Source organism: Poecilia reticulata, chromosome 11 (assembly GCF_904066995.2).
Source record: "Poecilia reticulata chromosome 11, P_reticulata-male-v2, whole genome shotgun sequence".
Taxonomy (NCBI): domain Eukaryota; kingdom Metazoa; phylum Chordata; class Actinopteri; order Cyprinodontiformes; family Poeciliidae; genus Poecilia; species Poecilia reticulata.
The window spans coordinates 15,209,138-15,224,399 of NC_088840.1; the positions used below are offsets into that span (position 1 = coordinate 15,209,138).

At 40.5% G+C, this 15,262-nt stretch overlaps 1 protein-coding gene across 1 annotated transcript in view; it reads left to right on the forward strand.

Moving 5' to 3' along the window:
- pard6gb (par-6 family cell polarity regulator gamma b) overlaps positions 1 to 15,262 on the forward strand; it is a 32,209-nt gene that overhangs the window by 7,012 nt on the left and 9,935 nt on the right. The gene's annotated exons all lie outside the window — the stretch shown is intronic.

Below are 15,262 nucleotides of genomic sequence, written 5' to 3' on the forward strand. Positions count from 1 at the left end.
GAAGGCCTTGCAGGCAGATGAACACAGACACAAGCGCAGGGAGAGGGAGAGAAAGAGATCGGTGCCTCGGCAGCCCCATAGAAATCAGGTCATTGAGCAGAGCTGGCATACCAGACATTACTGAGAGACAAAAGATCTGCATGAAAAGGGAGGCTCGTGAAGGAGCTCCCTGCGTTCGTGAGCTTCTGTGTGTGCCTGCATGCGAGCGCGTATTTCTTCAATACCCAAACCCGCGGCGTGCTGAATGGGAACCAACTCCTCTCTCCGTCTCCGTTCTGTCATTGATCCCCGAGTTTGGAGAGGGTTTTGACCGCTTGCCAGAGAGCTGGCTAGCATGCAAATGAATCCATCAACATTCGCATCTATTCATGCACTCGATCCTTCTAGGAACGTTCCTCGCCGTGTTGGGTAATGTGTGGACACGCTAGAGTATAGTTTTAATTGCATTTGGCTAAAATTCAAAAGCTGTGCAGACGTTTTGTGAACAGTAATGATGTGGATTTCCATCTGAGAATAGGTTTCAGAAACCAAAGAGGCCCAAATCGGCCTGAAAACTAAGATGGCTAAACTCACTTTTGTTGGCCTTAAATGCTGTAAAGGATGTTTAATCCACTGATGGTTTTTATTGTGAATAATTTGTGGAAATGCTTGATGAAATTTTGGCTCTGAATGGCGACTGCCAAGTCAGAAACTCAAATGTACAATCTGTCTCATGTGATCAGTGAACGCAACATACCCAAGAGTTAGCGCATCATACTGATCACCACTCCTCTTCAAAATGGAAGTTGTTGATAAATCAAAGAGGTGTGAAAGGCTTAAGTAGGTGCTGGTCATTTGGCTGCAATAACCATTTCTTATTTTGTAGTTGTGGTTGTTTCAGTTCCGGTTATATATTGGGTATGAAAGCGACAATTTTCCTCCCCTGGTGGACGTTTCTTCTAGCCGCCGAAGTGGCAGATTGACTCGGAGTAGACTTGAGCAAATGGAAGAGTGAAAATATTACAAGTTTCTCTTGTTGTATATTTTTGTATTGTATTTTAAAAAATTGCTTGCAGATTGTTGGGAAGCCTTGGATGTATGATAAGGAGCTACATTCTGTAGGGAATGCACACAGAAACAAATGGGTTATTAATGCTTTGGCACCAATTGGTCAAATTGTTATAAGGTTTAAAAGTTAACATACAGGATCATTTGAATCTGAGGTGCAGTCAGAGGTTGGAATCATGGTTTTCGCTTTGATCGGGTCAGAGAGCGGTAGGCGGGTCGCACATGCCTCCCTCTATTTTCCTGTGCTCATTAAATGTGTCAAGACTAACAATTACCACCGTTTGGGTCCACAAACATGTCTCCGTTAAGATGGTTTCATCTTGAGTTTCATAAAATCAAATAAAGATTGGAAATATATTCTTTAATTGAGATAGTCTTGCAATTTTCTGTTGGACCGTCTCTCCAGCTCAAACTTTTGGCTATGTTATATCAGACATTGGAATAAGTAGCCGGAATGGGTCAAAATCAGAATCAACAAGTCAGATGTCAAACGCAGGAATATGCCGTTCAGATCTTAATCGTTTATCTCTAATCTTTTTACAGCAATTCCTCCTTCACTCACATTCTGCTTCCTCTCAATGTGAATAACCGCTCATGTCAGAAAGTTTAAAATAATATTTGAAATGCTGCAAATCCCAGTTCTTACAGAGAAATTGGAATTGGCAAAAATCGGTCAGAGTTTTATTGGCTACAAATCTCAGCTTGGTGCATCTCGGTTAACACAAATCATTATGGTTGTACTTTTATAGACGTATTTTAAACATGCATTTAGATGTATTTTTTCCATACACACTTATGGTTTTTATTTTTACTCTCGATATAATCTGATAATCAAAGGTAAGGTTTTTTTAATATGGCACATTTTCTGCAACAAGGCAGTTCAAACATAAATTAGAAGAAAATGCAAACAAAACTAAAAGAAAAAACAAAAAGGTAAAAGTATAAAACTACGTATTGGTTCCCCGTGTTTAATAGTCCATAATCTATAAACTAGTAGGGGTTTCTCTGGACTCTTGTTCTGATAAAACTAAATGTTGGTTCCAGTGAGTTCTAGATGTGTACATCTTTACTGGAAAGGAGTAACAGTCCCTTTTAAGAAAAACAAAAGGTGACCTGGGAGTGGAGCCGAAAACGGCAAGAAGTTCTGGTCGAAAATGACACGCTGGCCATGGTGATGCGGTTCATCAGAATGTGCCGCTGAGGCAGTCTGACCGTCCTGCGTATCTGCAGCCTTTTGTTAAGCAGCCGGACAAAGAGGTGAATGTGTGGCTGTGCGAGTACCTCATTCCTCAGAGCAGATAGCCTGCACCCATTGTGATGCTGGCATGAGAAAGTGAGCATGATAATGACTGTATCAGACAGTACCACCCTGTGAGTGCAGGTCATCAGTGGTGTCACCGTGTGTCATGTGACCGGGGTCACCAGACCACCCCGTGTGAAAACGCACATCACCACTGAGACTTGGAAGGTAAAAAAAAAAAAATATTTATTGGGAATCCCTAGTGTTTAAAAAGAAAACACCCCTTAAAGGTGTTCAACCCATGTTTTACTTGATTTATTATGCTGGGAAACTAGATTATCCTCTCGGATTAGGCTATAAATTGAGTTTCAAAGACTTTACTGATTAGACATGAAAAGAAAACTAATAGCTCATTACTAAAAGCTATTCGATGTGAATTGACCTGTAACTCGGTGAGATGGCCTCCTCCACCCTCAGATCAGATAGCTTTGTGCATCCTTTTCCACTCCTCCTGCATTAACAATGGCTATGACAGCATGCGCTGGTCTCTTTCATCTACCTGACACTCCCTGGCAGGCCCAGATTTCCTTTTGTTTGGGAAGCATCTGCAGCACGTGCCGTGGTTTTGTTAGGATGTAGCGATAATCCTGCTCCCGATGCATGTTGCTCTCCCTGTGGGGTCCGATTCTTAACTGATGACCTTTACGCAGACAAAGCAGGTTAGAAATGTGTGGCGTATTCCTGGGAGCCTCGTAGACTCTGTGGATAATCGGCACTTATCTCCTGTGAGGGTGAAGAGATGGAAGGAAGATTGATTGGGTGTCTTCAGGTGAGATCTCTCTGGTTGTGGAAGCCTAAGAGTTTTCTTTTCTTTTCTTTTCTTTTTCTTTTCTTTTCCGTGGTTACTACTGCTAATAAGAACTAAAAACCAACGATTATCATGGATGGATCATCTATCAAATAGAACTAAGAACTCGCTTCTTTTGTTTTGATTAATGGAGGCATGAGCTAGTTTTAAGAAAAAAAGATAATAGTTTTCCGAAGAACACACTTCTGCCCCACCCCCACCTGTTGCTGCATGTCGTCTCTCAGAAAATTTTTTTTTTTTTTTTTTAAAGGAACATTTTGTATATTGAATACTGAACACGAATGATCCCCTAATAGCTTAAAGTTCACTTATTTTATCAAAGTAGATGTTAGGTCATTTTGTTCTGTTGTATATTTTGTATTTATAATTTTATTACCAGTAGGAGTGACTGTACAATAAGTAGGGGTGGGCAATGTTGCAACTTTCCAAACTTAATTCGATGATGATTTGGTAAAAACCCTCGTTCAAATACTTGCACCAGTCACAAAACGGCTAGGCTGTGTTTCGTGAGGGGAAAGTTCAGCTGTTTTTCCAGACACTATAAGCAGACTGCATGTAGACTAAACTTTTTTTATCAAAGAGCAGAGACCCCCGTTTGCGGAAAAGGCTAGGAGTTTAAATAAACAGAGTTATTCAGCTGATCCAAGGTCGTCTCTATTTGGCTTCGTATGCAGCGTGCCAACATTTACGACGCTAACAACCCACGGATGCCGACATCAGCCAAGCTAAAGAGAGACGTGGAAATGTAGCACAAGTTTAAAAAAAAAAAACCTGAGAGCTGCAGACAGATGTCGTTTTGCATGTTGGATCTCCTGGTTTCCTGAAGATCAAAGAAACTGTTACTTCTCTGACCCGTCGCTGACCTCCTTTGCTGTTTCCCCTTTTGCATTAGAAACGTGTTAACAGAGACCCAGGCTGCTGCGGTGTCATTTCCACTTGTACTGGATTCAGTTTAAAGGAAGCAACGCAGGAAAACTACGACAGCCTGATGAAATGGCTTGAAAGAAAACTTCACAGATTGTTGTTTTTGGTGCTGCATGACGTTAGTCATCGCTTTAAGGAGTTGCCTCTGTGCGTTGTGCAATGTTGACAACCCGTCCTGACTTCATTTTTTTTACCCAACTGACTTGGGTACTTTGGAAATGCTATCGTGTAATTAACCAATTGTCGCTTTGCCAAACGTGTTCCCTTTCCTCATACCAGCACATCCATTTTGTTCCTACGAAGCTATTGTCTTGTTGCTTAGCCTCGGTAATCTTTTGTTGTGCCCGTGCTTCATGTACACAGGTGCTTCTGGTGACCTCCAGCTGTGCAGGGAAGCTCCCGCTACAATAAGATGCCAATAAAAACAAAACGGGGGGGAGAATGCTTCTTAGGAAGCACATTTATTTACCTTGTCATTACTTGGTTTTTAATTTCTTTTCCTGGACAAAGCCTTGGAAGTGCAATTCTCTCCAAGAAGCCCATCTGGGTGATCATCTTGGTATGCGTTCTGGGGTTTTCTCTTTGTACGTAGCTGCTCAGACTGGTCGTCATCCTTCTCGTAAGAGACCTCAGGCCTGACTCAACGATTAAGGACAAGTAGAGGAGGGTGGGGGAACCGAGGCAGACAGTGGGGAGTCTGCCTGACTGTGAAATGCAGACAGAAAGTGGGGAGAAGAGGAAGCAAGGATATACTGAACATATTATTACTGCTCTTTTTTCTTTTTTTTTTTTTTCTTCCTCTTGGGAACAGAAAGGGGGGGGAAAATAATAGAGTGAAATTTGGGAATATGTTTATAAAGCTTAAACAGGTTATTAAGTATCGGCCACTAATAAAAATTTGCCCCTTCCGATTCCAAATGACAGCCGTCACGCAACGTTAATCCTTTCAGATTACATAATTGTCTGTGTGGTCGGGCCTCTCAATAAAATCCTGTGTGGCCTTTTCTCCGGGTGTCTTTCTGTATTAAGCGTCGTAGTTCAAGTGTGATGGAAATGCACGATCCCTGCCATGAGCCGGACGCAGCAGCAGCAGCAGCAGTCATGTCTGGTGTGGAGAGGCCTCTCTTTGTGCCCCTGACTGCAGCAGCACAGAAAAGCAGATTGAGCGACGTCGTAAATCACAGCAGCCGACACAAAAAAGCCATGAAGGCACAAACCCCGGTCAAGTGCCGAGCATGCAGCTTTGTCTGAGACGTCTTCATTGGGTTTCTGGAGCTTTTTTTCAGACACGCATGTCGATATTCAGCCGACACACGGAGTAGCAATGCTCGTCTTTGTTCTTTTGGCCTCTGTTGCAGGGTGTGGGGGTTTTGGGGGAGAATTGTCAGTTTAATTAAACTCTTGTTGCGTTGTCAGAAGTATATTGGAGTTTATGTTTCCTAAGTCCCGGCTTTCATTTTGGTTTACGACCCCTCTTTGAACCGCTCCTCCACCCGCCCCTCCTGCTCTCCCACAGTGAACTTTCCAGACATCATGGGAAAGGAGTGTTTGTCAGGAACCCCTCCTACAGTTTTAATGAGTCTTTTATAGAATTATCTCCCTTTTCAGCTTTGAGCTTAGCATTATTCACTGTTTTTTTGTGTTGGAATGGTCAAGTAAAATCTTGTGTTTAAGGATAAAGGAACTGGTCAGAGTTCAAGGGTCAAATTCTCATCCGTGGTTTCTGTACAGCTTCTAACTGATTTTGATCTCTTTAAGATCTGTTATATGAGATGTACATAAGTTTATCTGCAAACATTTTAAAGCATAGACAAAATGATTATGGATACCTTATATTTGGGATTACCCAGGTTAGGATATCTATAATTACTAGCTAAATTATTAAATATACTTTGTGTGTATTCTCCAAAATATCTGCCAGCATTTCCAAAACCAGAATCCTCATGACCGAGATTAAAACCTCAAAAGCATAAGACACTTTGTTCAGCCTTTCCGTTTCCTGCTGAAAGCATCGCTCTCTCTTGCGGCCCTAGTGAACTGCAGACGTGTCTCTTTATGTAAAAAGTAAAAATAATTTTACCTTCTTGCATATCAGTGCTTCCTCTTATTTTATTCTTTAAAAACGTCACTGAACCAGGAAATGGTTCATTTTGAGTCATTTTTTTCACCGAAGAGTGTTGCTGTTTGTGCAACCTGGTAGCATGAGAGTCTATTCTGACAAAAACAAAATTCTGATTTGGTATGGATATTTCTTGAAACCCTGAAGCTTTTCATTCATGTTAAGTAAGATCTCTATAAAGTCCTGTCTCTGACTTGCAGATGTGATTGTGTCTTTGTTTTTTTGTGTGTCGAGTGTCAGATCTCAGTGGTCAAGTTAAAATTGACCCGGTCTTTCCGGGAGCAAACAACATCCTAAACCACCACTGCAGCCACTCCTTGAGCCTTTTTACAGAGGGAAAAAAAACAGATTTAAATGTTTGTCTTCCTCTCTTGCTTTTATGGCTTGAAAGAAAATTAGGAATATGTGACATGTTTATCTGATTTATAGACTGACTGAAGCACATGTTTCTTTTGACAACGCTCTGACAGCTGTGGAAGTCATTAATAGGAAGGATTTCTTTTTTTCCAGAAAATTAAATTTTTATTCTCTATTGTTTCTTGCTTATGGGTATCTGGCTTCCTTGCTGGATTTTCTTTTTTTCACCTTTTAATACCATAAAAAGAAGTCCAAAAACATCATATTAAGAAGCTGATCTCTTTATTTTTTTATTATAGTGAAAATCTAGAACCCTGACTGGTGTGTAAAAACAAAACAAAATAATTAAATTTAAAAAATCCTATTATTCCCAAAGTTCCCAGATGTTACCATTGTAATACACTCAAAGTGTATTACAGCATTAATACTGTTTTAAATGAAGCATGTCCTCATGTTTTTTTGTCACGATTAATGAGCCGTTTGTGAATACCTTGTATTTGAGGTTTCAGCAAGCAACTTTTTTTTTTTTTTATGAATAAATTGTTACTCATAAATGACAAACGGTAATTTCCAGGACAGAGACACTGAGATGGACTGGATATGGGAAAACCGAGAAAAAATTCCCCGACTACATTTTCTTTTCTTTTTTTGGCAGAGGCATGAGAAAAGCGAGGAAAAGGGGCAAACATTTAGGGTTAGGGAGAGTGGGGAGTTAGCATGCCGGGTGGGCGTTTAGTGGGTTTTCGAGGGCGGAGTCGTTGGTTTGTGCAGAGACGGCTCGCTGTGAGACTGCTCACTGCAGTTCCTCCTTAATTACAGCCCTGCTGGATGACAAGACAAGGCCAGGCATGCTCTGTATGTGTGCGCAACAGTAGAAAACTCGCACTAATCCCCGTTTAAAAAAAAAGTTGCCAACACAAGTGTACGCTTGAGCGAAAGATTAGTTTCCTCTGATGAAATCCCAGCTCACCTAATTCTAATCAAAACGTGCAAATTGGCTTTAAACGTGTGCAAGTGGGGGATTGCTGCGGTTATCTGGCGATCCGGCGTAGTTTCCTGTTCGTTTTCGACGGCGTCCCTCGAGGGTTGTCTTGCTCCAGAAGAAGTAAACTTCCAAGCATTTCTCATTTATTTTACATACTTCAAATGGACAACTTTCCTTTTGAGGTAGAAAAATCTCTTTAATCCCCCGAGGAATTTGTCTACATCCACTTAGTCTGGCTTAGGAGAGACATCACGCAGCTTTTGTGCGTCGGAGTTCAGCGAGCACAACATGAACCTTGGGCCTTTTGTAAAGAGTTATTTTCAGAGTCCATAATTACAAAGGAGGGACCGACTCCGCTCCTCGACGCTCACCGCAGGCGAGTTCGGCTTCAGAGCCGCCCGGCTCATGACGAGAGGCGCACAGCTGGTAGCAAAGGAAACATCTAGGCTGTAAACAAGACAACTTCTTCATATTATCGCCTAGGTATTTGGGAAAAATTGTGAGTCTTAATAAGGGGACACTTTCCTCTTTGTATCCTTACAGCAGGAATGTGGCATAAATATGACCCAGCTTTGTGCAAACCAGTATGTCTGCATCAAGGTTGCGTGTATGCCTATCAGTTTCTTTATCCCTCTTTTATATTTACTTAATGATATTTGCCTTGTCAAGCCTTGTTTAACCAGTCAGAAGTGTCTTAGAAAAAGATTCATTTTTTGCGACAGTACAGTTAATTTAATGTTGTTTTTTACTAGAAATGGTGAGCGAGTCTGTCTTGCGAAGAGGGAGTTGACCGTTTCTTCAGGGTTGTTTACCTTTCCGGCATCCCTGGTGAAATGGGAACTAATTTGCTGTTATGAAAAAAATGGTGGAAAAAGTAGATTTAAAAAAACGTCGTCAGGGTGTAGCTGAACTTAAAACAGCACTTGGGCACAAAATCTAAATATAAATTCAATAGGTACATTTCTTAAACACAAAAATAAGGTTTACTCACTTTCCTCTTGTATTTATGACCATTTAGTTTAAGTCATTTTACTGTTTAATGATAAACTCACTTCCTTGTCTACGATGTTGGACATGTATCGACACGCTTCTTAGATGTCCTAAACTTTTATCTTGTTTTTGTTTTTTGTTGTTTTTTTAAGATTACCGGCTTCAGACTGCAATCTTATCTGCAGAAACGGTACAGTGGATGATTCTCGAGTCTTTCCTTATTGCTTTAGAGTTTCCTGACCCGTCCGACTTTCTTCTGATATCAAGTTGATCTGCGGGCACTTTGTTTAGTAATCGCAACTTTTTTTGTTGTTGTTTTGAAGGAAATCTGATCAAGAATTTTACTGCCGTAAAGAAGATGTGACCCGGGGCACTCATCTCTGTAAAAATGGCTACGTCATTCATACGTATGAAGCTGCTGCTTCTAAACATAAGGCGCTCAGGGGACCCGCTGAGTCACGGAATATCCAGAGGGGGTGTTCAAGTGATCTTCAGAAAGCAAATTACATTTCAAAATGTTTAATACATAAAGCAATTAAAGTAGTACCATCTGTTTAACCTGAGTAGATGAGAGCAGGTTCCAGGTGTTGAGGTCGATCAAAGTTTTTATCCGTTACTGTAAGAAAAGGGCTAAAACTTTCCTTCATACCGTTGCTGCAAGTTGATCATCTTTAAATAAAATGAAATGTACTTGTATGCCTACCCGACGTACAATTCTCTTTAACGCTTCATACTTTAAATTTAATGGACCATTCAGACACTTATTGCTGTTAGGTTATCTGCTTCTGAAGTGACTCAGATGCCTGACAAAAGCAGACAGCAACACCGTGAGAAGAAGCTGCCCCCCTGTCACACACACACACACACACACACACACACACACACCCTTTTCCAAACAGCCAGGCCACGAGTTGGCGGTTGAATCAGGCCAACTCAGCAGTTCAGGATGGGAGAGGAAGGAAAAGAATGGAGGAGGGGAGGAATGAGCCCTGACTCTTGTCCTGATATGAATTGCAGCCTGAAACAATGGACACTGACAGCTCTTGTGGAAACACTCCCACAGACACTTTTTGTTGACATGGTGTGTGTGTGTGTTTGCGAAAGAGTGAGAGGGAGACAAAGTATTCTCCAAAGACCAGCAGAAATCGTCCACAAATGGAGTACGTAGAGCAAAGAAGGAGCAAGGAAGAAACCAGGATGTGTGTCATCGTGCACAGGAAGCATTGGGTTATGCTGTGTTGGTATCTAACAGAGGGGGGTGGTTGGATGTTTCAGGTGCTGGGCGAAAAGAGCGAGCGATCTGTCCAAGCTTGCAAAAGATTTTGCCCAAGTAAACACTAGGACAGCTGTGGTGCGCTCATTCCGGAGTGTCTGGAAAGACTTTTCATTGTTTGTCGATTTGAGACTGCAGCTCCACGGATCTTTACATAGATTCCTACAAGAAACATTTAATGGTACTGAACTGCAAAGTGTATTCCTTTTATTTTTTTATAACTTGACATTTCTTCATCGTTTTTAACCAATTCTATATTTTGACTCCAGATACAACTAATTCACTTCTATGCAGACAACACCGTATTCTATTGTACATATTCTTTCTAGCATATTGGTAAAATTAAATGCAAAAAATGGCAAGTTGTAGTGAAAACTGTACAAACTATCATTTTCCTTGTCCGCATATACCATACAAAGCAAAATTAAATGTCTAGAAAGCTGCTGTAATATGTCAGGTTTGCTCAAATCCAGTCTTTTTGTCTGTTTATTATCACTTTAATCGATATTTGGAAACTTTGTCCAAGTCGAGTGTGATTTCCATTTGCGATACAACTGAACAGTATCTTTTACAAAGTATGAAAAAGGAACTATAGGTGTGGACAGTTCCTAGAGATGGACTAAATGTAAAGTTTCATAGCTGAGGATTTTGGGGAGCATGAATACATGTGTAGCCTTGGATTTGATTGAAATCAGGATGAAAATTATCCAAATTTGTTTCTGACATTTTCTTTGGCTGCTTTCGGGTCGAGTTGTAATGCGACTGGTTGTTTTTGTTTTGTTTTGTTTTTTTCTGCCCCTGATGTGAGTGAGAAATCCAACAAGGGATTGCTTTTCTTAGGAATACGATGTTTAGACCCTCTCGGCAAGATGTCCTCAGTGACCGCTTTCTCGCTCTTTCTCAAAAACCCCTAAGTTCAACACAAACAAAATTTGATCCACGCATAAGTCGGCTTGATGTTTTGGCTGAAAACATTTTCTTTTTCCTATCTCTTCTAAGCCACATCGGTGTTTATTACACGTCTGTCTCGTTTCCTTGCTTGTCTCTCTATATGTTGCATCCTCCAGCATGTCGTGGCCTGGACTATGTAGGAGGGTGTGTGAGGCAGACAGGCGACATAATCCAGCTAGTCTGCTTGTTGTCTGTTACCTGCAGCTGATAAGATTAGAAAGTGATTTGAGTTGAGCAATGTCAAAGGGTTAGGAAGCAGAAGGTTGTAAAGAGCTTTAGAGGTCTGCAGGAGTTCAGTGCAAGAGAACCACTAAGACTAGACAAAGCTATATTTTTGAAAGCCTTGCTTTAATTTGACCCATGCTTGGACTTTGTGGTGCAGAGCTGACTAAATTTAATGTGTAAAGCAAGAGTTCACATGCACATATGAGGGGGAGAGTTAAAAAAATGGTGGTAGCAAACATAATGACCTAATTGAAAGATTTAATTGTGACCCATGAGTGTGACTTTTGACAGTAACGACTAATAAATATCAACCCGTTATGTAAAATCGGTAGTTTTGTTGCAAAAAAAAGGGGGAAAATAAGACGGGAATAGAAAACGAACCTGTAGAAAGTAGTTGTTTTTTTTTATGTCAAAACAATAGTCGTCAACTCCCAGCAACATTCCTCCTGTTGATTTTTTTTTTTTTTTTTCTGTTTCTTTATTGGTTTTCTCATTTAGCCAGATTTTAGATAACACCACTTCATTAACTGGCAATTACTGAATCAGCTGGTAAAGATGTGAACAAAAAGCTTCAATTATTTACCCCAAGATGCTTTTTTTTTGCCTTCTTTATGATTCTTCTCTTACTATTTATAGTTTATAGACTTTGGTCAACCTTGATTGTGGTTAGAGTTACAGCTGTTTTTAACATCTTGGGTATATCTAACCGTAGTCCTGGACAAGCTTAGGTGACCAGCTGTTTTTCTTGTAGCCACTTCCTGACTTGTAGCGATCAACATGCTGCATGTTGTGGAAAGGGGATGATCAAGAAAATGTGGGTTTACCAGAATTGGTGTTATGTCAGATATGTTATTCAGTGTTTCCTTAAAATCTTGCAGCCCCCAATTGTCAATATGAGTTCAGATAATTTATAGAGCAAACATAATGAGCTATCTGAATACATTTCCAATCTGCTAAATGATATTCAAATACCCAGCAAGATGACGTTTGGAAAATCAATAAAATGAAATGCATTTTTCCGCAACCATAAGTAATAAAGTAAAATCAATGTTTAAAAAAAAAGTACTTGTTTTTGCTCAACTTTGAAGTTCAGGATGTTTTCAATCTTTAATTTAAAACCAGTTATTTGCTTTTGTTGAACAATATGTTTATATTATTGGAGGACGAGCTTCTGCGTAATCAGGCTAAACCTTTGCTCACCAAAACAAACTCATGGAGTTGGTTTGAAATTTGAGCCAACTTGAATCCAAACTGGACATACTTTGGTGCTCATTGAAGTCATAATGTTTGGTTCCACGTTTAAGATTTGCTCCAGTAAAGTTAATTGTACTCATTGCTCAATTGTTCACATAAGAAAATATGTCATAGAAATATCTTTCAAACTACAGTAGGGCTATTGTTTTTGCTTATGGCATGTAACGGTGTCCATAATGCTGCTCTAAATATTATAATTGTCTCTCTGCTTGACTTGGATTTCATTATATCACCGTTCTAAATCCTGTGCTTTTTCGTTAATCCGGGTTCAGACGGTAAAAGCGGAGTCAAATGCGCGGCCTCCACATTTTAGGATGTTCCCATGTTCGTGTGCCAGATTCAGAGTCAAAACTATGTTGCTTCGAGTCTCGGCGGTTGAGCAAAATTTATAGTGGAGAATAATGCAGAACGTCCAGCCCTCCGCTGCAACCACTGCATTCTTTTCTCTGTTTATTAAAGTTGTTTCCATCTATTTAAATGTCATAAATAAGTCCAGGCTTTTTTTTACGTTATTCTAAAAGAAGCTTTTGTGAATGAATGCTTGTCCGTTGTCTTCCTCATTGCCGATGTCGAAGCAAATGAACTGTTCCCAGACGGGACTGTGAGGACGATGTTTTTCTTGTTTATCCGTTCTGAAGAACGTCCAGTTGAGAGCAAATCCTCCCAACCCGCGATTCATTAAACATCTGAGGAGGTGAATCAGTGGTTGAATGTTGGGAGTTTGATCTGAGGGATTGTTTCTACTCTGGATATCTAAACCTTCACGTCTTATTAATGTCAACAAAAAGCTTCCCTGGTGTCTGTTTAAAGTTCAGGGAGTGTTAGTAATCGTGCTGTTATCCAAACTGTGTTTGTATCTCCGGCATGTACTCCCTTTTTAGTCACTAGCATAGAAGCAAAGCAACTTATTCCATATGCTTTCTTTTAAAATCCATCTACTCGGATCCTTCTTTTACCTGTAAAAAAAAAAAAGAATTACAAAAGTATTGACACTTTTAACTTCTCCACATTCTGATGTCACAACCACAAACTTCATAATGTTTGGGATTTCACTTTTAAGTGTGAAGTGGAAACGTTAAGGCGTAGAATAAAATTCAGTGCAATCGATTGACCTTAGAAATGACCAAATTGGTAAACAACATTTACTGTAATTTTAAGTGTCGCTTCAGGCAACGCGTTTCCAGAATCTGGATTCAGTTTAGCGTCTGGTGGCAGCAGCCATTTTTCGGTCGCTTGAGCAGCTAGCAGCGCCGTCGGCCTCGGTACCTGTTGACCAGATGGAAGTGAATGTGGAGAGCTTAAATTAACAGCATGTGTTTTGGGGGATTTTTTTGTTGTTGTTGTTTTTTGTATTTATTTATTTTTTGTTAGTTTTCTTTTGGAGGGGGCTGGAAAGGTGCAGATTACCACGAGCGGGCCGGCTGCAACTAAACGTCTGCTAAGAAACCTCCTCGTCAGTTTATGAGCGATAACTCGACGGAGAGCGGCGGATTGCTGCCTCTCTTAGGAATGCAAGACCTGCACGTACCTCGCCGCTTTGATCTTTTCTTCCCATCCCCATCTCTGCTGGATATCGGCCTCTACTCTCGCCAGCACACAAATAAAATTAATCTCCTTGTGAGCACACACGCACGCACACGTTTTCCCTTAAGCGCGCTCCTCTTCCCTGTAGATGAGTCCTAAACCTGCGACGCGCTCCGCTCCGCTCCCCCACAGCACCGCACGGGCTGTTCTGGCAGGCATCGCGCAGCCTCGGCAGCTCTTTGTAACTTGTCCCAGATGTGCGGCTGCGGCCTCTGTGTGCTGCAGCAACTGCTCGTTAAATGAGCGACTGCAGTGAGAGAGTGCATGCAAATCCCTATTCGGCTTATACTGTAAATGCACGCAAAGGTTTTACAGCCTTGTTGGGTCTTCAAATGACTGCTGTAGTTTTATTGTTTTTGTTGTTTTTTTTCCCGCTGTTTAGGAAACGGTTTGTGCAAATCACCCTGTTTTCTTTTCTTCTTTTTTTTTTTTTTATATCTTCCCAAAGCGTGCATGCTAAGCAGATTTAGCATAAGCAGGCTATGCTATTGTAGATTTTCCTACTAACTCTGCAGTGAGTACAGATGTACATTGGATTGGAAAATAGTGATGAATCGATAATAATTGTTTTGTGGCTGATTTCATTGACTTTTTCTCTGTTTTTTTTTTTTATTATTATTATTTTTAAGATTTGGCTTGCAGTAGCATTGCTAAGTAAGAAAAGAGGAAAAACGATCTTGAGGCAGAACACTCCTAGGATGGCTTTTTTTTTTTTGCCAAAGATCTCAGTTCGACGAAAGCACATGGCTCCACTTAATGTCCCATTAGAGGTCAGATATGTTCGTATATCTTCATTTGTGTGATGGTGTCAGAAAAGTGACTGTTCGTCACCATGCCCCCATAAAACTATCTTAATTGTTGTCCTTGTTGCCACTTTTTTGCAGCAGTTCTTAGATTGTGAGCCTTAGAGATGTTTTAGTTTTCATTACAACCTCCCCCACTGTACATGGAGTAAGATGAACATGACTGGCAAATTTGTAACTGCGTCAATCGCCTCGTATTTCCACCAATTAAGCTACAGGAAAAACGCATCGGAATGTTTACCTCGAATAAAATATTTCCGAATTGAGATTTGGATTTTTATTTCCCCCCAAAGTGAGATTTCTCTCCTGTTTACGGATGAATTTGTCTGAAGGCTTTTTGCGAATCTGTGTTTACTCTTTTCTGTAGGCCAGAACGTCAAAGCTGTGCAAAAATGAATGAAACTTGTGGCTTCTCTGTTTAAACTCCAACTTTGTGCACCACTGTGTATTATATTCTGGTATGTTTATCGAGCTCCTCCGAATTTCCACCCAGGCCCTGCCTTAACCTCCCCTGCAAGAATGTGAAATATGTTTGCATGTTTAAAAAAAAAAGTTCTTCATTCTGTCTGGACTGCTTTTTTTTTTTTTCTCTGTTGGGGTGAGCTAAGAGTCTTGGTTGATGTCTTAAAAATGAGTGGTGAG